Here is a 23483-nt window from a genome sequence, read left to right as displayed (position 1 = left end):
AAGGTGGATTATAACATCTGGATTCAGCACAGCAGAATTGGAGAGACTTAAAGGACGGCTTCAGCATCTGATTTTTGTGCAGTGTTGTCTTGTGTTTTAAATGGGAGAAAGCAGTTGTGGGTATTTAGATTCAGATTGGATGTTAGGAAGAAGTTCTTCCCCATGAGGGTGGTGAGACACTGGAACAGGTTGCACAGGTACATGACAGAAGCCCCATCCCTGGAGGTTTCTAAGGCTAGGCTGGATGTGGCTCTGAACAACCTAGTATGAGGGGTCCCCTCCCATGGCAGAGTCGGTAGAACTAGATGATCCTTGAGGTCCCTTCCAACCTTAACAGTTCTATGATTCTATGATTCTGTGATTTCACCTTGGGACCAGGGTGGGTTGAGCAGCAGCCCAGCTCTCTGCAAGTCTCTGCTTACCAAATCAAATTGCAGATGTGCTGCTTCTGCCAGAAGCCTTATGTAACACCTAGTGAAGTTTCTAGAGAACTCAGTGATGATAAAAGTGATAATCCTCTCTCAGAAAAACTGTTTTCCTGTGAGGCCTGAGGCCTTTAGTGGCTTGAAGTTCTTGTGGTGTAAGCAGGCAATAAAAATTTGCACATGCATTGATATCACAATGCCAACTCTTTTCTGCATAAACTTCTCACTGAACCAACTCTTCCTAGCAGTTTGCCCCTGCTATTCAGCAATGCATGACAGAATATAGGCATTTTAGACAACAAGCACCATTTCCCTTGTGTTTATTCTTCCTTGTGACCTCCTGCTCTCTGAAGAGGCAGCTGTAATGCCACATAACAATTACATGCTGAAAAGGCAAAAAGATCATAGAATCAGCCAGGTTGGAAAAGACCTCAGAGATCATCAAGTCCAACCTATTACCTAATACCTACAACCTCATGACAATGAAACCATGGCTTCAAGTGCCACATCCAATCAAGATATAACATAAAGACATTTTCTACCTTACCTGAGCACCAAAGTTTCTCTTTTTAACTTGCATTTTGGAGAATCTACATTGTAATTTTTGTATCCTACACTATGGGCCTCAACATTTTCACCTTTTCAGTCCATGGAAATGTCTGTCCTGCCTCTTAGCTTTAAATATGTAATGCTGCACCATCTAGAGAGTCCACCTGAGTCAGACAGATGACAGAAAAAAATACTCTACTTGCAGACTCATACTCTTTCATGTGACTGTGACATACAGGTAGTTGCTGCAGTACAGTCCATCAGCATATGGACCACAGGCCAAATTTCTTTCTGCTGTATGTTAGAAAGGCTCAGCCAGTTGACTTCAAATAACCCATGCCATTTCATTCCAGCAAAGCATTTGCCCAGGGGTCTTGCTAACACTTTGATCATAATCACTGACAGGGCAGTAATTCTCGAGCTTGGATGAAGTTGGTCTCTTCTCTCTAGCAACCAGCACCACAAGAACGGGACACAGTCTCAAGCTGCACCAGGGGAAGTGTAGACTTGGTGAGGAGACAAGGAGTGTAGACAAGGTGAGGAGAAAGTTCTTCACTGACAGAATCATTTGTCATTGGAATGTGCTGCCCAGGGAGGTGGTGGAGTCACCGTCCCTGGAGGTGTTCAAGAGGGGATTGGACGTGGCACTTGGTGCCATGGTCTAGTCATGAGGTCTGTGGTGACAGGTTGGACTCGATGAGCTTTGAGGTCTCTTCCAACCTTGGTGATACTGTGATACTCTCCAGAGCACAGTCATAGTTTTGCTGCTTCTATAGTCCAAGAGCTTTAAAGTAACATGCTGGGTTCTATGGCTCAGAAGAAGTAAAAGCTACTCATTTTACTGTGTAAAAAAGACCTTTGTCTGATAGATAAGGAAAAAAACCCAAAACAACACAGACTGTTGTTGAACAGCAAGCATGTATATTACGGCTACAAATTACAAATTATTCACTTCTAAGCTCATACAAGGCAAAACTTTATGGATGACAGGACACAGCAGTGCTCCATATGGATGAGAGGACATAGCAAACCTCCAGGGGAGGTTTAGGCTGGATGTTACAAAGAAGTTCTTCACAGAAAAAGAGACTGGCCATTGGAATGTGCTGCCCAGGGAGGTGGTGGAGTCACCATCACTGGAGGTGTGTAAGAAGAGACTGGATGAGGCACTTGGTGCCATGGTTTAGTTGATTAGATAGCGTTGGATGATAGGTTGGACTTGATGATCTCAAAGGTCTCTTCCAACCTGGTTTATTCTATTCTATTCTATTCTACTGAAACTTTCTCATGAGAAAGGCAAATACTACACTCTTTAAACTTGCTCAAGGAAGCCCACTGAAACCACAGCAGCTCTTCAGCTTGTTGTGAGGTGTCCTACATATTCATTTCCCAGTGCAAGACTAGAAATATCAACCACCCTAAAGGGTAGCCAATACTACACTTATTTTTTGTACTCATGAGTGACACCAAGTGACTTGGAACAACAGGAAGAGGTGAATAAGAGGGCACAAGGCAATAGTGCTATAGGCCTGGATTTGTGCCCATATTTATTATTCTAAAGAAGAGGTGTGGTGGGTTAACGCCTATTCTGAAAACAAAAAACAAAGCAGAGGGGACCTGGGAAGCTGAGTCTGTTCCACTCCCCCCTCCCTGCCCAGCTAGGCTATAAAAAGTAGGGCATTGCAGCTATTAATTCCTTTTGGCTCCTGCCTCCCCTGGATGAGAGCTTTCCTGTTCCTCTGCCACGTGGTCCGGCCAGATCCTTCTTCCTGCTGCCTCTGTGCCTCTTCAGAGAGAGACTGGGTTTGTATTGTTCTTTTTTTTTGTCCCACTCCCATCCATCCTTGTTCTTTGCCCTTGTAAACCTTACCTGTTATTGTTATATATATATTGTTTAAAGAAAACTCTTTACCTCTATATTTCCAAGCCAACTCCAAATTATTGGAGTTGGACATGATGATCTTGAAGGTCTCCTCCAACCTGGTGTATTCTATGTATTCTATGGTGTGGTGGATTTGCTCCTTCCCTTTTTTTCCCCTCTCTGTTGGGAGGGAGGAGGGGGGGGAGTGGGGGAGAGATTATCAGCCTTGCTCCCATCTGAGCTATTAACTCCCAGTTAAGGCTAAATCCATCACAAGAGGTAATGAGCAAATACTAATTAAGCCAGACACATCTGAAGAAAGTTGTATGGCAATTTTGAGGGACCTCTGATTCAAAGGGCTACTGTGATGGCAGGGGAAATCCCAGGCTGCCAGGTAGAGGTCTGCTGATTAAGTCACAGGAACTTCTCACACAGATTGATATATATTAAACTAGCTATTATCATTCAAGGAAAATCAGGAGCTTCATATAAACAAATCCTTCCTTAAAAGCAAACACACATCTGCTCAAAAAGTAGCAATATCATCCTCAAAAAAGGCATTACCAGGGATATGATTTCTTGCAACTTTCTGGAACAGCATGTTCTTGTTAGCCACCAACAGCAAAGCAAACAAACCAACCCCAAATCAAAACCAAACCAAAGAAATAAAGAAACAACAGCAAAAAAAGAAGATACAACAGCTGAAAAGCATTAAGGCAATTACAAACTTGCCAACATATAAACATATAAACCAGAAACTAATTTTTATACTCATGTATTATGATGTAATTCTGTGAAGACTTCTTCTCAGAAGTTTCTATTGTAATTGCTGCTTGAGGCTGTTCCCTCTTGTTCTATAACTTATTACCAGTGAGAAGAAACCAGCACCAGCTTCTCCACAACATCCTTTCAGGTAATATGTTTACAATGTATGTATATGCATACAATGGTATAGAGAAAGTAAATGACAATACCTTCAACAGAGCATAATTAAACTGTATTTAACATTACTGTGAACTGCAATAATTGTATCTATACACCATATTTAGGTGAAACCTCTGAAGACAAGACAACATCTTTTTTTCTGCTCAGTTTACCACCCACAACTGAAGTTAACATGAATGTGAGTCCAAGCTCCCAACCAGAAATAAAACCCAAGCTATTTCATCCAGCAATACTCTGGGAAAGAGCAGCACTTCTTTTGTGGAATTACTCTAAGAGGAGAATTTTAGTAATGTAGTTTGGTAAAGGAATTTTTTTCCCCCTTTGAGTTCCTGGTGAAGAGGAAGTTTGGACCACACACAAATGTGTATGTCTGAATATGAAAAAATAAATAGCAGAAAATGCTTGTTCAGTGGCTGTTGAAGCTCATTTCTTACTCTGCCTTTGTAGTCTCACAAACTCCACCTCATCCACAAGCTGCTCAATTTCAGGAACCACAGTGACACTTAAACTACACCTAAGCCCCCAAATGTCAGATCTGCACAGCATACACCCCACAGGCATAGGTAGATTTGCCCCTCTCAGAGAATACCCTTGTTTTCAAACCTGCAGCTGAAAGAGGTAGCATATTGTACTACACAAGAACACTGCTAGAGCACTCACTTGAGAGTGAGTGATCTCATTTCCAGGCTTTCCCCACCCTGAGGCAGCCTGCGTGCCCCCTTTCCAGCAGAACTACAAGCTCGTCTGGGAAACAGGAATGGAAAGCAGTCCACTAGTTCCTTTACAGCCCTGCTAGAGGAAAGCTGCAGATTTCACCCATCTGGCAGAGAGCCTTGTGAGATGATAGCACAGCCCAGAGGCTGGGCAGCTTGGTAAGGAGGGGAAGCCCCCAGTTTCACACAAGCATGCCCACATATCTGTCAGGCTGTGATGATGACCACGAAGCCTGATGAGTCCTTTTAAAACAGCCCTGCTGTGGGGACCTACCTCTGACGAGGATCCTGGACTCTGCAGCTTATAGGCACTGGGCTCTACTCACCCATTCCTATGGGCTATTTCAAGACAGTTTCTGCTGTGTTTGCAGGTTTCCACCCAATTCTGGCATGCACTGCTGAGGGAGATTGTGTGTCCTAGTCCCCTGTCTTTATTGAGCCCTCCTGGGAGAGGCTACTGAAGACACCTGCTTCAGCCCTAAATACGACAGCAGAGAAGCTCAGAGACTACATCCTGCCCTTTGTTCTCACATGTAAAGCATTTCTGGCCCAACACTCTAAATGCTTCACAATTCTCCCACCAACTGCAGTGGGAAGTATATTGCATCTTCCATATGCCAATTTAAATTTACTCCTTACCTTGCAGATGAGGATAAAAATGTTGTCCTTGTGGTAAATTCCCTTACTATAAGATTACAGACACTAGCAACAATGAAGGAAAAGATACTGCATTGCTCAGACCAAAGAATGCAAACCATAAATCACTGCAATAACAAGATTATATGTTAAATTTTAACTAAATTTACACTATCAATTATACTGAAAGCAAAGCAACAAAGAAACCAAACCAAACCAACCAATAAGCAACATTTCCCTTCTTCTAGCTGGAGAGCAAGGCAAAGTCCAGACAGCCTTCATATTTATGCAGATCCTATCAAAGAAAGTGCAGCAGGAAAAAACAGACTTTCATCAAAATCTAAACATTGCTTGTATGCTAAGGAAAAGAGTCAAATATCACACTAAACACATCATCTAGTAGCAATTGCAAAAGCACTGTTGTACTGCTAGATATGGCATGGCATATCAGAGAGCTGTTGGCAGGGAAGCAGTTCTGCTTTAGACTGTGCTTGGTTTTCTTCTGTTGTGTTGCAGGCACTGGCAAACTGCCGTAAGGTTCCTAGCTGGGGTGGACTGTCACACTGTTAAAACCATCATCCAGCTGCTCTATGTTTTATTTTTTTTTCTGAGAAAGTGTCCACTGGGCCTGGGTTGCAGGGAAGAGTCTAACTAGATGACATTTAACAAATCCAGGTGCCAGGTGCTGCACTTTGGCCACAACAACCCCATGCAGTGCTACAGGCTGGGGACAGAGTGGCTGGAGAGCTGCCAAACAGAAAGGGACCTGGGAGTGCTGGTTGACAGCTGGCTGAACATGAGCCAGCAGTGTGCCCAGGTGGCCAAGAAGGCCAATGGCATCCTGGTCTGCATCAGAAATAGTGTGGCCAGCAGGAGAAGGGAAGTCATTGTGCCCATGTACTAAGCACTGGTTAGGCCACACCTTGAGTCCTGTGTCCAGTTCTGGGCCCCTCAGTTTAAGAAGGACATCAAGACACTTGAACGTGTCCAGAGAAGGGCAACAAGGCTGGGGAGAGGCCTTGAGCACAAGCCCTATGAGAAAAGCTGACGTTGTTTAGCCTGGAGAATAGGAGGCTCAGGGGAGACCTTATTGCTCTCCAGAAGGACTTGAAGGAAGATTGTAGACAGGTAGTGGTTGGTCTCTTCTCCCAGGCAACCAGCACCAGAACAAGAGGACACAGTCTCAGGCTCCACCAGGGGAGTTTAGGCTTGAGGTGAGGAGAAAGTTCTTCACTGAGAGAGTTGTTAGCCATTGGAATGTGCTGCCCAGGGAGGTGGTGGAATCACATCCCTGGAGGTGTTCAAGAGGGGATTGGACGTGGCACTTGGTGCCATGGTCTAGTCATGGGGTCTGTGGTGACAGATTGGACTTGATGATCTTTGAGGTAATTCTGTGATTCAGTTCATTCTGTTTGCCCCATCACAGAAGACAGAAGCAGATAGGGCCTTGCCAGTGCTTAGGGTGTAGAAATGGACAGGACCAAACACTGTGGGGAAACACACATCCGTGGGAGTTTCAGCCACCACAGTGGAGGAAGGCAAAATGTTCATTATGTATTTTGTAGAGACATGAACCACCAACTAGAGGACTCTGAGATAATCTTCAGGTTTTGTTTGGATTTTCTGACATGCTAGTAATTCAGCATTTGCTGTTATTTGCTCCCTAAGCCACTTTCCATTATTTACCAGGAGCCCTTGATAACTGGGAAGGTTGCAGCTGACTAGAGACTGGCAAATGTGACACTCACCTACAAGAAGGGCCAGAAGGGGGACCCAGAAAACTGCAGACTTGTCAGTCAGACCTTGGTGCCAGGGAAGGTCAGGGAGCAGATCATCTTAAGTGCCATTATGCAGCACATTCAAAGCAACTAGGTGATCAGGCCCAGTCAGCATGGGTTCATGAAGGGCTTGGTAAATGTGATCTCCTTCTACAAGGTGACCCATTTAGTGTATAAGAGAAAGGCTGTGGATGTTGTTTGTCTGGGCTTTAGAAACTCACTTGACACTGTCATCCGACAGCATCCTCCTGGAGAAACAGAATGCTTGTGGTTTGGATGGGTGGTTGCATTTTGGTCAGGCCAAAAGAGTGGTCATGAAAGGAGTTAAATCTAGTTGGCAGCTGGTCACAATTGGTGTTCTTCAGAGCTCAGCCTTATTTAATATCTATATCAATTATCTGGAAGAGGGGATTGAGTGCAGCCTCAGTAAGTTTGCAGATGACACCAAATTGGGTGGGAATGTTGATCTACTCTGAGGTAGGAAGGTTCTACAGAGGGATCTCGACAGGCTGGATTGATGGGCTGAGGTCAGCACCAGAACAAGAGTACACAGTCTCAAGCTGCACCAAGGGAAGTTTGGGCTCAAGGTGAGAAGAAAGTTCTTCACAGAAAGAGTAATTTGCCATTGGAATGTGCTGCCCAGGGAGGTGGTGGAGTCAACATCCCTGGAGGTGTTTAAAAAACATGGCACTTGAAGCCATGGTTTAGTTGTCAGGAGGTGTTAGGTATTAGGTAACAGGTTGGACTTCATCTCTGAGGTCTTTTCCAACCTGGTTGATTCTATGATTCTATGACACAGAACTTCCTATTCTGCTAAATCCATGTTCAATGCTGAAACTGAAAATACAGGAGGTGTCTGGCTTAGCACTTCTGAACACAACTGGAGTACTAGTGCCAAAGACCTGGAAGCAGGTGACAGTTTTATAAGCTTTTCCTCCAAAATTACTGGAAGTGAATGCCTGAGGCAGGACTGAGGTGCCTGGACATTCACTCACTCTGCCAGCAAGGTGATCTATAGGTCTTTGGAGTTTTTCTCTGTTGCCTTTCTCTACTCCACTCATGCATCAGATCCCTCAGAGATATGTGAACTGCGGAGTGAATTTACGTTTCTTGCTTTGGGTGTGATTGTTTCCTGTGACAGAGAGGATATAGAGACCAAAAGTGGCAGGTCAGGGCACTGCAACAATCATTTCCAACCACACTATAATTCTACTTCCTACCTTCTGTCATCAACAATAGCCAATATTGAAGAATAAAAAACACAGGAGTTACCAGATAGGTGTCATGGGGGGACTATTCCTTAGCAAGTGCCAGAACCTTTTATGCTGCCCTATTTAGATGTAGAGAAATAATATGTGTGAAGGACTTTCCGGTGTTTTGTTCAATAATATCTTATATCAATCAATTATTCTAGTTAACAAAGCACATTTCAAATCAGCTTTTCTTTCCTTAGTGTTAAACACGTTTTTTGTGAAGTTTCTGTCCCTTTTTCAGTTACAACAGCAATAACTGTGATCCTCTTTGAAAGGATTCACAGTATCACAGTATCACCAAGGTTGGAAGAGACCTCAAAGATCATTGAGTCCAACCTGTCACCACAGACCTCATGACTAGACCATGGCACCAAGTGCCACGTCCAACCCCCTCTTGAACACCTCCAGGGACGGTGACTCCACCACTTCCCTGGGCAGCACATTGCAATGATGAATGACTCTCTCAGTGAAGAACTTTCTCCTCACCTTGAGTCTACACTTCCCTTGGTGCAGCTTGAGACTGTGTCCCCTTGTTCTGGTGCTGGTTGCCTGGGAGAAGAGACCAACCTCTTCCTGGCTACAACCACCTTTCAGGTAGTTGTAGAGAGCAATGAGGTCACCCCTGAATCTCCTCTTCTCCAGGCTGAACAATCCCAGCTCCCTCAGCCTCTCCTCACAGGGCTTGTGCTCAAGGCCTCTCCCCAGCCTTGTTGCCCTTCTCTGGACACGTTCAAGTGTCTCAATGTCCTTCCTAAACTGAGGGGGCCAGAACTGGACACAGGACTCAAGGTGTGGCCTAACCAATGCAGAGTACAGGGGCACAATGACTTCCCTGCTCCTGCTGGCCACACTATTCCTAATGCAGGCCAGGATGCTATTGGCCTTCTTGGCTCTCCAGCCACTCTGACCCCAGCCTGTAGCTCTGCATGGGGTTGCCGTGGCCAAAGTGCAGCACCCAGCACTTGGACTTGTTGAATGCCATCCCGTTGGACTCCACCCATCTGTCCAGTCGGTCGAGGTCCCTCTGCAGAGCCCTTCCACCCTCTAACTGACCAACATCTGCTCCCAGGTTTGTGTCATCTGCAAATTTGCTGATGACTGACTCAATCCCCTCACCCACATCATTAAGGAAGATATTAAAGAGGATGGGGCCCAGCACTGATCCCTGGGGGACACCACTGGTGACTGGCTGCCAGATGGATGTGGCACCATGCACCACCATTCACCACCACTCACTCAGTTCCATCATTCTAAGCAGTTATTTTCCTCTGTCTTCTCTGAACTACTTTTTTTTTTCCTAGCTGTTTTTCACCCCAGAATGTCTTTCCTCAAAATTATTTGTGGGTTTTGTGGATTTTTTTTGGAATAGCTCTAGACGTTTCAGAATAGTGACCAAGCATTTTTGTTTCCCTCTTTTCCTCCCTGTGCCACCAAATGAGCTATAGGAGATCAGTTAGAAGTCAAGCATGGTAATCATCTATGGCACTTTTCTGCTCCACTTCCTTCAGAAAATTATTGCATCTGGTAGAGAAGCAGAAGAGCAGAATTCGGAACGCACACAAGAATCCCATCCTCTACGAGCACTTGCCTGCCATGGTTCAAATGAAGGAAAGCAACATGCAGACCCTCAAATGTATTCCACTTAAGAACACTATTAAAAGCAGAAAAGGACAAGTACCTAGTTTGAAAATTTCAGAACTCCTCTGAATATTTTTTCTGATTTGTCAACTGAATAGCTGAAATAATTACAAAGCAGCAAAAAAGGGTGAAACCAACCAAGCGGAGGTAATTGGAATCGTAGAATCATAGAATCAATAAGGTTGGAAGAGACCTCAAAGATCATCAACTCCAATCTGTCACCCAACACCTCATGACTACTAAACCATGGCACCACGTGCCACATCCAATCCCCTCTTGAACACCTCCAGGGATGGTGACTCCACCACCTCCCTGGGCAGCATATTCCAATGGCTAACAACTCTCTCTGTGAAGAACTTTTTCCTCACCTCAAGCCTAAGCTTCCCCTGGCACAGCTTGAGACTGTGTCCTCTTATTCTGGTGCTGGTTGCCTGGGAGAAGAGACCAACACCCACTTGGCTACAACCTCCCTTCAGCTAGTTGTAGACAGCAATAAGGTCTCCTCTGAGCCTGCTCTTCTCCAGGCTAAGCAACCCCAGCTCCCTCAGCCTCTCCTTGTAGGGCTTGTGCTTGATAATAGAATGGAATGGAATGGAATGGAATGGAATGGAATAGAATAGAATAGAGTAGAATAGAATAGAATAGAATAGAATAGAATAGACAGGGTTGGAAGAGACCTTCAAGATCATCATGTCCAACCCATCAAACAATCCAACCCACCTAAACAACTAACCCATGGCACCAAGCAGCCCATCAAGTCTCCTCCTGAAAACCTCCACCACCTCCCCAGGCAGCCCATTCCAATGGGCAATCACTCTCTCTGTGTAGAACTTCTTCCTCACATCCAACCTAAACCTCCCCTGGGGCAGCCTGAGACTGTGTCCTCTTGTATCACAGTATCACAGTATCACAGTAACTAAGGTTGGAAGAGACCCCAAGGATCATCAAGTCCAACCTGTTCCAACAGACCTCACAACTAGATCATAGCACCAAGTGCCACGTCCAATCTCCCCTTGAACACCTCCAGGGACGGTGACTCCACCACCTCCCTGGGCAGCACATTCCAATGACGAAAGACTCACTCAGTGAAGAACTTTTTCCTCACCTCGAGTCTAAACCTCCCCTGACACAGCTTGAGACTGTGTCCCCTTGTTCTGGTGCTGGTTGCCTGGGAGAAGAGACCAACCCCCTCCTGTCTACAACCACCTTTCAGGTAGTTGTAGAGGGCAATGAGGTCGCCTCTGATCCTTCTCTTCTCCAGGCTAAACAATCCCAGCTCCCTCAGCCTCTCTTCATAGGGCTTGTGCTCAAGGCTTCTCCCCAGCCTTGTTGCCCTTCTCTGGACACGTTCAAGTGTCTCGATGTCCTTCCTAAACTGAGGGGCCCAGAACTGGACACAGGACTCAAGGTGTGGCCTAACCAATGCAGAGTACAGGGGCACAATGACCTCCCTGCTCCTGCTGGCCACACTATTCCTAATACAGGCCAGGATGCCATTGGCCTTCTTGGCCACCTGGGCACACTGCTGGCTCATGTTTAGGCAGCTGTCAATCAGCACCCCCAGGTCCCTCTCCGTTTGGCAGCTCTCCAGCCACTCTGACCCCAGCCTGTAGCTCTGCATGGGGTTGCCGTGGCCAAAGTGCAGCACCCGGCACTTAGACTTATTAAATGCCATCCTGTTGGACTCTGCCCATCTGTCCAGTCGGTCAAGGTCCCTCTGCAGAGCCTTTCCACCCTCTAACTGACTAACATCTGTTCCCAACTTGGTGTCATCTGCAAACTTGCTGATGACTGACTCAACCCCCTCATCCAGATCATCAATGAAGATGTTAAAGAGGATGGGGCCCAGCACTGATCCCTGGGGGACGCCACTGGTGCCTGGCCGCCAGCCGGATGTGGCACCATTCACCACCACTCTCTGGGCTCGGCCCTCCAGCCAGTTCCTAACCCAGCACAGAGTGTTGTGGTCCAAACCACGAGCTGACAGCTTAGCCAGCAGTTTACTGTGGGGGACGGTGTCAAAGGCCTTGCTGAAGTCCAGATAGACTACATCCACAGGCCTCCCCACATCCACCAGACGGGTCACCTGATCATAGAAGGAGATCAGGTTGGAGAGGCAGGACCTGCCCTTCCTAAATCCATGTTGGCTGGACCTGAGCCCTTGGCCATCCTTCAGGTGCGCAGTTATTGCCGCCAGGATAATCTGCTCCATCACTTTCCCTGGCACTGAGGTCAGGCTGACTGGCCTGGAGTTTCCAGGTTCCTCCATCCGTCCCTTCTTGTGGATGGGGACCACATTGGCCAGTTTCCAGTCATCTGGGACCTCTCCAGTGAGCCAGGACTGGAGGAAAATGATGGAGAGCGGCTTGGCCAGCTCATCTGCCAGCTCTCTCAGCACCCTAGGATGGATCCCATCCGGTCCCACGGACTTATGGGTGTCCAAGTGGCTCAGCAGGTCCCGGACTAATTCCTCATGGATTTCTGGGGCATCACACTGCTCCCTGACCCTATTACCCAGCTCAGGAGGCCACTCATCCTGGACTCCTACCTTGCTGTTAAACATTGAGGCAAAGAAGGCGTTCAGGACCTCAGCCTTTTCCTCATCTTTGGTCACCATGTTCCCCTCCAGGTCCAGTAAGGAGTGGAGGTTCTTCTTGCCCTTCTTTTTAGCATTGATATATTTGTAAAATTGCTTTTTATTATCTTTCACAGAGGTGGCCAGCTTCAGTTCCAACTGGGCCTTTGCCTCTCTAATTTTATTCCTACATAGTCTAACCACTTCCTTAAACATACCTCGAGAAGCCTTCCCCTCCTTCCAAAGGTGATACAGCCTCTTTTTTTCCCTTAAATCCTTCAGGAGCTGCTTGTCCATCCAGGCCGGTCGCCTTCCCCGCCGGCTCATCTTTTGGCACATGGGGACCGCCAGTTCCTGTGCCTTCAAGAGCTCCTGTTTGAAGCAGGTCCAACCCTCCTGGACCCCTCGGTTCATGAGGGTTGGTACCCAGGGTTCTGGTACTGGCTGCCTGGGAGAAGAGACCATCATCCCCTTGTCTACAGCCTCGTTTCCCTCTTTGCAATTATTTTAATTGCTTCACAAAGACTAAAATAAAAAGGACTTTCAGTAAGGGTAATTTTGGAGGTGCAATTTTTTCTTTTTCTTAAAGGTCATGTGTACCAAAAGCTATTGTCTCACTTCAGATCAGTTATAAAACTACTATAAATAAAGTCTCCTATGTGGCACCTCGTCATTGATTCTCACTTCACTGCAATCATCACTGCAAACACAGGAAATTCTGAAAATAAACAGCAATACTCTCTTCTTACTGCACTTAAAATGGAGTCAGTACTTTTATTTTAAGCTACTCACTCTAACAGATCATGTAACTATGACAACAGTAATTCATAGCTTACCACTCTTTTTTCTGCTAAGCAAATTAAGCAATTAGGCTGAATTGTGTGCTCATAATCAAAATATGATCATTTCCAAGCAGCAGGGTTAGTATTTACTCTTCTCAGAACACTTCTACGCAATAGTAAACATGTTCATATATCTTTCTTGGGTAAAAACAGATCATTCGTGTTTATATTAATGTTATATATATATAATGTTTATACATATGCTTATAAATATGTAAAGGGTGAGTGCCAAGAGGATGGAGCCAGGCTCTGCTTGGCGATGCCCAATGACAGGACATGGGGCAGTGGGTGGAAGCTGAGGCGTAGGAAGTTCCATGGAAACAGGAGGAAGAATTATTTCACTGTGAGGGTGACAGAACACTGAAACAGGCTGCCCAGGGCGGGTTGTGGAGTCTTCCTCTCTGGAGATATTCAAGACCTGCCTGGATGTGTTCCTGTGTGGCCTGGTATAGGTGATCCTGCTTGGGCGGAGGGGTTGGACTGGATGATCTCTCGAGCTCCCTTCCGGCCCCTAATATTCTGTGATTCAGCTGGAAAATATAGTGCCTATCCTGCAGAAGCTTTCATGGTGATTGTTCTAATAAAAATCAAAGTTCAGAAAAAGAAATACTTGGCAACTTCTAAATAAACACTTAGGAAAAAAAGTATCTGCAGTAAGTTTACTCACATACATTGAAAAGTCATGTTAAAGAAGACAACCCTGTGGAGACAACCAGAGAGGTGGTGGAGTCACCATCACTGGAGGTGTTCAAGAGGGCATTGGATGTGGCACTTGAAGCCATGGTTTAGTAGTCATGAGGTCTTGGGTGACAAGTTGAATTCAATGATCTTTGAGGTATTTTCCAACCTTATTGGTTCTATGATTCTATGATCACTGGGGGTGTTTAGGAAGAGACTGGATGGGGCACTTGGTGCCATGGTTTAGTTGATTAGATAGTGTTGGGTGATGGGTTGGACTCGATGATCTCAAAGGTCTTTTCCCACTTGGTTAATTCTATTCTATTCTATTCTATTCTATTCTATGCTATGCTATGCTATGCTATGCTGTTCTATTATATTCTATTCCATTCCATTCTAACTAAAATGTCTTGACATCCTTCAGATTACACTGCTACGTCTTGCTGAAAAAGATTTGGGAATGTGAAGATGGAAGGGTGTGAAGAAGGATGAAATATCTAAACTCAGCATTTGCATCAAATTTTTTGATTGCTCAAACTGATGTGTGTCTCCTAAAACACAAGGGACAACAGGGCCCGGAAGAGCAACCTGTGTGCTGAGGATAGCCTTCCCAGTGCGTGGGCACTTCCCATGGAAGTTGTGCAGGCACAGCAAAACAGCAGTGTGGACAGATAAATGAGGCTTAGGAGGGTTACTTAGAAGCAGTGCAGAACTTCCTTGTTCTGGCCTGCTTGCATGAAAACAGGGAAGCCTGGCTTGAGCTGGACTCAAAAGTGGTAAAGGACACAAGGAGCAACCAGATGAGATTTTTGGGGAACATTGGTAGAAAAAGGAAGACTGAGGAACAGGTAGCTGGGAGAAGCTGGTGGATCTCCATCCTTGTAAATACTGCAGACTGAAATGAACAAGGCCCTGAACAACATTATTGAAGTTTCTCTCCCTTGGACTAGAACATCATTGATTCACGGATTGGGTTTGAAGGGACCTTCAAAGGTCATCTCTTCCAACCCACTCTGCAGTGAGCAAGGCCACCTCCAACTAGATCAGGTTGCCCAGGGTCACATCAAGTCTGATACCTGGGCAACCTGTTAGAGTATTTCACCACTCATATAAGAACTTCCTCCTTATGCCTAAGCTAAATCTACTCTGCTCCACTTTAAAGCCATTGTCCCTCATCCTATTGCTACAAGCCCTTCTAAATTGTCCTTCCCCAGCTTTCCTGTAGGTCCCATTCAGATATTGAAATGTAGCTACAAGGTTGCCCTGGAGCCTTCTCCAGGCTGAAGAGCCCCAGTTCTTTCAGCCTGTCTCCACAGGAGAGGTGCTCCAGCTCTCTGATCATCTTTGTGGCCCTCCTCTGGAACTGCTCCAGCAGGTGTATGTCTCTCTTGTGTTGGGGGCCCCAGAGCTGGACACAGTACTCCAGGTGAGGTCTCTCCAGAGCAGAGCAGAGCAGAGTGGCAGAATCATCTCTCGACCTGTTGCCCACACTTCCTTTGATGAAGCCCAGGATGTGATTTGCCTTCTGGCCTTCAAGTGAACATTATTGGCTCATGTCCAGCTTCTTGTCCACCAGTACCCCAAAGTCCTTTTCTGCATGGCTGCTCTCAGTTTCATCACCACTTAGCCTGTACTGACACCAAAGGTTTCCCTGACCTAGGTGCAGGACCTTACACTTTACCTTATTAAACTTCATGAGATTCTCCACAGCCCACCTCTCCAGCCTGTCCAGGTCCCTCTAGATGACATCCTGTCCTCCAGACTTATCAACCACACTATTCAGCTTGGTATTGTGTGCAAACTTGCCAAGGGTGCACTCCGTCTTGTTGTCTATATCATTGATGAAGATATTGAACAGCACTGGTGCCAACACAGACCCTTGAGGGACACCACTTGTCCATCTCCATCTGGACATCAAGCTGTTGACAACTACCCTTTAGAATCATAGAATCATAGAATTGTTAGGATTGGAAGAGACCTCAAGGATCATCTAGTTCCAACACCCCTGCCATGGGCAGGGACACCTCACACTACAGCAGGTTGCTCACAGCCACATCCAGCCTGGCCTTCAAAACCTCCAGGGATGAGGCTTCCATCACCTCCCTGGGCAACCTGTTCCAGTGTCTCACCACCCTCATGGGGAAGAACTTCTTCCTAACATCCAAACATGAATTTACCCATTTCTATTTGTGTTCCATTCTCCCTAGTCCTGTTGTTACCTGAAAAGTCTCTCCAGCTTTCTTGTAGGCCCTCTTCAGATACTGGAAAGGCCACAAGAAGGTCCCCTCAGAGCCTTCTCTTCTGCAGACTGAACAGCCCCATCTCCCTCAGTCTGTCCTCATAGGAGAGTTGCTCCAGCCCTCTGATCATCCTTGTGGCCCTTCTCTGGACATGTTCCAACACCTTCAGATCCTTCCTGTAATAGAGGCACCAGAACTGGATGCAGTACTCCAGGTTGGTTCTCACCAGAGTGGAGTAGAAGGGGAGAATCACCTCCTTCAACTGGCTAGCTGTGCTTCTCTTGATGCAGCCCAGGATGTGATTGGCTTTCTGGGCTGCAAGTGCACACTGGTGACTCCTGTTGAGCTTCTCATCGACTAGCACCTCCAGGTCCTTTTCTTCAGGGCTGCTCTCAAGCCAGTCCCTGCCCAGCCTATATCAGTGCCTGGGATTGCCCCAACCCAGATGTTGGAACTTGCACTTGGTCTTGTTGAACCTCATGAGGTTGTCATGGGCCCACGTCTCCAGCCTGTCAAGCTGTCTCTGGATGGATCCCTTCCCTCCAGCATGTCTGCTGCACCACACAGCTTGGTGTCATCAGCAAACTTGCTGGGGGTGCACTCAATGCCACTGTCCATGTGGCCAACAAAGATGTTAAGACTGGTCCCAGTACTAATCCTTGAGGGACTCCACTTGTCACTGGCCTCCACTTGGACATGGACCCATTGACAGCCACCCTTTGGGTGCAGCCATCAAGCCAGTTCATCATCAGCGGAATGGTCTCCCTTTAGCCTTCTTTTCTCCAGGCTGAACAGTCCCAGCTCTTGCAGCCTGTTCCCAATGGGAAGATGCTCAATCCCTCTGATCATCTTCATGGCCCTCCTCTGGACCCACTCCAGCCATTTGCTGTCCTTCTTATGCTGGGGGCACCAGAACTGGATGCAGTACTCCAGGTGGAGTCTCGTGGGAGAAGAGCAGGGGGGACAATGCCCTCCCTCGTTTTGATGGTCACCCTTCTTTGGATGCAGCCTTCTAGGCTGCGAGTGCATATTAAATTAACGTTTCTCAAATGTCATTTCACAGAGTCATTTTCCAATGAGGCATGCCTTTTTTATTTCAATCTTTCCATTTAGAAAATGGACAATCATATTCCCAAATACTCATTTTGATCACAGTAGGCATACCACAAAGTAGAGACCCTACATACTGCATTTACTAAATGCGGGTAGGAAGCAACTTACCAGGCTATAAATGGACCATATTACTCATTAGGGTATTTGCTGTAACAGCTGAACACCAAGGAGTTGCAGATCCAACAAATATCAAAAAATGTCAACCCAAAAAGCCCTAAAATTAAGTTCTTGACAGATAATAACCACAGGGAAGCTCAGGCTAGATCTCCAAGGCCAAGATCTTAAAAGCAACTTTTAAGTTTGCACTCTCACTCAGAATTTGCCTGTGTGTGGCATCTATATTTGCAGCCTTGAAATGAAAGCAATGTAAGGCAAAACAAGGGATAGTAAAGTAGGAAGAATGAAGGAAAGGATTTAGCAAAATGTTAACAAAAGGACATTTATGAGCAAAAATGGAAAAAGGTGAACATGGTGTGGGGGGGAATCCTTAAGAGAGAAGATGGAAGAAGGAAAGTGTTTAACAGGAGACTGAATGAGGCACTTGGTGCCATGGTTTAGTTGATAAGATGCTGTTGGGTGAGAGGTTGGACTTGATAACCTGGTCTATTCTATTCTATTCTATTCTACTCTACTCTACTCTACTCTATTCTATTCTATTCTATATTCCATACCATTCCATTCTAATGCTATACACCCCCACTCCTTATATTATGAACAATATGTACCCTACTTTTATGCAGAGGAAACAGGTATTTAAAACTCTTATATGCATGAAAAAAAGAGAGAAGATTTTATTAGAGAACATAGTGCTTTCTCATAAGAGATCTATAATAGATTAAAAAGGATGGCTTGTCCTAAAATGCTTACATGATTGCATGTAAAGAAAACAGATGGTCTGTGTAACAGTAATTTGATTTCTTCCAGTAAACATTACTCATGATCTGGAAACCACTTATGTTGATCTCTTCCAGAATGATGTGTGCACTTTGCATCTCTCTTTAAATGAAACCTGCAATTCCATTCAAGCAACAGCACAGCAGCTATGGTTTCCCAGGAAATCAATTAAAATCAGGTAGTCTAATGCATCATCCCTTACTTAAGAGCCTGGCAACACAGAGATTGATTTTAACTTTTCATTCTTCTCAAAGTGCTTAACAGAATGCCATGCTCCTTTCTCACTTACTCCATTCCTAACACTTCTGTTTACCACAAAAAGGAATAAATGAAAAAAGAAGATCGTGATTTCTGCCTTCATCTCTGCCTCATAGGGCACAGTACAATGTCTATTGTCTTCTGATTGCACCTACCATTCTTCTTTATATAGCTGCAGGTACATAAGAAGGGAAAAAAGCCTTATTGCTAAGTCTTCACCTGCCCACCTCAAATTTTGTTCTGTCCCTTTAGTCACACTTTAACATCTTCATTGATGATATGGATGAGGGGGTTGAGTCAGTCATCAGCAAGTTTGCAGATGACACCAAGTTGGGAACAGATGTTAGTCAGTTAGAGGGTAGAAAGGCTCTGCAGAGGGACCTCGACCGACTGGACAGATGGGCAGAGTCCAATGGGATGGCATTTAACAAGTCCAAGTGCCAGGTGCTGCACTTTGGCCACGGCAACCCCATGCAGAGCTACAGGCTGGGGTCAGAGCGGCTGGAGAGCTGCCAAACAGAGAAGGACCTGGAGGTGATGATTGACACCCGCCTAAACATGAGCCAGCAGTGTGCCCAGGTAGCCAAGAGGGCCAATGGCATCCTGGCCTGTATTAGGAATAGTGTGGCCAGCAGGAGCAGGGAGGTCATTGTGCCCCTGTACTCTGCATTGGTTAGGCCACACCTTGAGTCCTGTGTCCAGTTCTGGGCCCCTCAGTTTAGGAAGGACATTGAGACACTTGAACGTGTCCAGAGAAGGGCAACAAGGCTGGGGAGAGGCCTTGAGCACAGCCCTGTGAGGAGAGGCTGAGGGAGCTGAGATTGTTTAGCCTGGAGAAGAGAAGGATCAGGGGTGACCTCATTGCTCTCTACAACTACCTGAAAGGTGGTTGTAGCCAGGAAGGGGTTGGTCTCTTCTCCCAGGCAACCAGCACCAGAACAAGGGGACACAGTCTCAAGCTGTGCCAGGGGATGTTTAGACTCGAGGTGAGGAAAAAGTTCTTCACTGAGCGAGTCATTCGTCATTGGAATGTGCTGCCCAGGGAGGTGGTGGAGTCACCGTCCCTGCAGGTGTTCAAGGGGAGATTGGACGTGGCACTTGGTGCCATGGTCTAGTTGTGGGGTCTGTTGGGACAGGTTGGACTTGATGATCCTTGGGGTCTCTTCCAACCTTGGTTATACTGTGATACTGTGATACTGTAATGCCACCTAAAGAATTTCAGCACCCATATTCAGCACCAAGATTTCCCTAAAATGACTCTACTCAAGCACTGGGTGAAATGGCATCTGCCTTTGTAAGGTGAGCAGATATCAAAATCACTGAAGTCTTTGGGACCAAACCAAGGATAGGAATTATGTTACTTATTCCCACAGGATGATGCTCTAGGCTGATAAAGGATCATTCAGTTCTGGGCCCCCCAGTCTAGGAAAGATTGAGTAGCTGGAACATCTCCAGAGAAGGACAACAAAGCTGGGGAGGACAAGCCCTATGAGAAGAGGCTGAGGCAGCTGGGGTTGCTTAGCCTGGAGAAGAGGAGGCTCAGGGGAGACCTTATTGATAGTCTACAACTCCCTGAAAGGAGGCTGCAGCCACGTGGGGGTTGGTCCCTTCTCCCAGGCAAGCAGCACCAGAACAAGAGGACACATCTCAAGCTGCACCAGGGGAGGTTTAGGCTGGAGGTTAGGAAGAAGTTCTTCACAGAAAGAGAGATTGCCCATTGGAATGTGCTGCCTGGGGAGGTGGTGGAGTCATCATCACTGGAGGTGTTTAGGAAGAGACTGGATGGGGCGCTTGGTGCCATGGTTTAGTTGATTAGATAGGGTGATAGGTTGGACTTAATGATCTCAAAGGTGTTTTCCAACCTGGTTAATTCTATTCTATTCTATTCTATTCTATTCTATTCTATTCTATGCTATGCTATGCTATGCTATGCTATGCTATGCTATGCCATGCCATGCTATGCTATGCTATGCTATGCTAATGCATTTTACAAATCTTTTGCATGGGATAAGTCCAAGTAGATCTTTCTCTGAGGCACAAATTTAACCCCTAAGTGTGCACCCTTAAATCTAGCCCTGATGCTTACAAGGGTTTCACACCACACACACTTCCCTTGTCTGATAGTAATAAAATTCCTGCTGGGGTGTAACCCTTTTTGTCATTATCTTGTCTTGATTGATTACTGTTGCTTCACCTGACTGGCCTGGACTTACCCCAACCAAATGAAGTATGGGCACAATACTATTAACTGCCTGCTGGGAACATCCTAAGCTGCCATTCCTGTCGGTGGGAATTAAGGGAACTTGTCACATTGTAACAGGTACTCAGACCCTTGAGAATTTTGGTTCTTAATTAGATATTCCCTTATGACACTGCGTGATTATTTAATGTTCTGACAAGATGGCTCAGCAAACTCACAAGCCCTGAATTAGCTATCCTAGAAGAGTTCTTTGCCAGCTGCAATTCTGTGAAACTTTTGTCATGCTTGGCCATGGAAGCAAATTGCATTTCATGGAGCATATGAAATGATTTACCCAATGAATTGCCTGAGCTGTATATAACATGGACTACTGGCGAGGCTTGAGATGTCCAGCTTTAAATAGCTGTTCTTTCTTTGTCCCTTTCCTAATCCCTTGTGTGTGCCCTCCCCTCCCTCCATACACACATTTTTTTATTGTCCCACTTGCTGGCACAGCTCAGCAGCAGCAGTCCTTGTGGCGACGTGGGATGATTCATTACACAGTCTGCACGAGGCAGATTAATACTGCCAGAGCAGCCCCTCATTATAAATTTCCCTTTATCCTGTCTGGTTTTTCTGCATTAGAATATTTATTACTCACATATAAATTTCCAACTCAAGCCTATCCATCCAGGGATTGTGAAGTTGTTGGGTTTTTTTAATTTGTACTTAAAAGTTTATCAAAACCCCAACCAAGTGAACATTTTTGCCTTGCAGCTGATGCCACGCTATCAAACACAGCAATAAAAGCTACAGTAAGCATGAAGAACAAAGTGTAACTAAAGGGAAGAGTGCTGAACTTTTCAGGGTGTCAGGTAATGATAGGACTAGGGGGAATGGAACAAAAGTAGAAATGGGTAGATTCAGATTGGATGTTAGGAAGAAGTTCTTCCCCATGAGGGTGGTGAGACACTGGCACAGGTTGCCCAGGGAGGTCATGGAAGCCTCATCCCTGGAGGTTTTTAAGGCCAGGCTGGATGTGGCTCTGAGCAACCTGCTGTAGTGTGAGGTGTCCCTGCCTATGGCAGGGGGGTTAAAACTAGATGTTCCTTGAGGTCCCTTCCAACCCTAGCAATTCTATGATTCAAGGATTCTATGAATGACAGAGGATATCACATCACAAAATGCAAACAAGTAATTATCATCCTGTTATTCTTCACTATGCAGAACAGCTTTAGGAACATATAACCTCAGGGGAAAAGAGGACACTGTCAAACAGTTTCCATAGGATTTTAGAAACAATCCCATTGCTGTGACTAAACTCTGCTTCAAGTGTGAAAAATTATCATGTTTATCAATCAGTATTTATTTCCCCTCCACTTTATAGAAATGGGAGGTAAAGAAGTAGTATCTGGACCACCTACTCTAACTCCTATGACAACCAAATAGAATAGAATAGAATAGAATAGAATAGAATAGAATAGAATAGAATAGAATAGAATAGAGCAGAATAGAGTAGAATAGAATAGAATAGAATAGAATAGAGTAGAATAGAATAGAATAGAATAGAGTAGAATAGAATAGAATAGAATAGAATAGAATAGAATAGAATAGAGTAGAATAGAGTAGAGTAGAATAGAATAGAGTAGAATAGAATAGAATAGAATAGAATAGAATAGAATAGAATAGAATAGAATAGACCAGGTTGGAAGAGACCTTCAAGATCATTGTGTCCAACCCATCAACCAATCCAACCCACCTAAACAACTAAACCATGGCACCAAGCACCCCATCCAGTCTCTTCCTAAACACCTCCAGTGATGGTGACTCCACCACCTCACTGGGCAGCCCATTCCAATGGCCAACCTCTCTGTGTAGAACTTCTTCCTAACATCCAGCCTAAACCTCCCCTGGCACAGCCTGAGACTGTGTCCTCTAATAATAATAACCACCTTAACCCTGAGGACTGTAGTCAGAGTTTATCAGCTATAGGCAACTGAAACATGTGCTGCAGGTAAAGAATAAGAGAGACAATGACTGTCATGTGAGGTATTAAACTCCATTCCAAAGGATGTATATTTAGGAAAAATTCTACAAAACTTGGAACTTCTCCATCCCTGCTGAGTTACAACACAGTTTCTGAAACCTTAATGCAGAAATCCCAGCTTTTGCAGGCCTTCTGTTAAGGCTCTTAGCTCCTCTGCTGGCAACTGCTGCTCAAGTGTGTATTCGGGGTGTATCCAACTTCAATTATTTGCAGTCACAGTTTTCACTAACTCCAACTCAAAGAATCCACAGGTATGGAGGGCCCCCCCTTACCTCCTAACCAGCCAAGAGTCTTGCTTTACCTGCAAGGCCTTGCAGCCTTAAGAAGGCCTTTTATTTATCCCCTTGTTGTTAATATTTCCATTGACTCTGTATTTTTTTATGAGCCTTCAACACAAGCTTAAATTGTGTCTCATCAAATCCATATCCAAAATGAGGAATCTAACTCCAGATAAATCATTCCACCAACTAGTTTCCACTACAACAAAAAACAGTTCCTTGAGTGTTTTATGCATTCTGTCAAGCATCTGCTTTGCCAGGAGTGGATTGAATAAAACTACCTCTGTTATTCTAATAGTATGGAAGATCATATAAAATATTTATGTGGTGAACTGCAGGCAAAATGCCTACTCTAAATTATGCTCTGGAAGCTCAGCAAGGTCTTACATTGATAGAAAAATACCTCAGTTTAAATAATTGGGCAATTTTAGTTATTCCTTTCTCATAGAATCATAGAATCAATAAGGTTGGAAAAGACCTCAAAGATCATCAAGTCCAACCTGTCACCCAACACCTCATGACAACTAAACCACGGCTTCAAGTGCCAAATCCAGTCCCTTTTGGAACATCTCCAGGGATGGTGA

At 45.3% G+C, this 23483-nt stretch overlaps 1 protein-coding gene across 2 annotated transcripts in view; it reads right to left on the bottom strand.

Annotated features, from left to right (window-relative positions):
- The window catches only part of LOC104299421 (poly(rC)-binding protein 3), a 588572-nt gene that overhangs the window by 454846 nt on the left and 110243 nt on the right, over positions 1-23483 (bottom strand). The gene's annotated exons all lie outside the window — the stretch shown is intronic.

Source organism: Dryobates pubescens, chromosome 9, assembly GCF_014839835.1.
Source record: "Dryobates pubescens isolate bDryPub1 chromosome 9, bDryPub1.pri, whole genome shotgun sequence".
Taxonomy (NCBI): Eukaryota; Metazoa; Chordata; class Aves; order Piciformes; family Picidae; genus Dryobates; species Dryobates pubescens.
The sequence above is the reverse complement of the archived record's forward strand: the minus strand, read 5'-3'. Positions and strand labels throughout refer to the sequence as shown.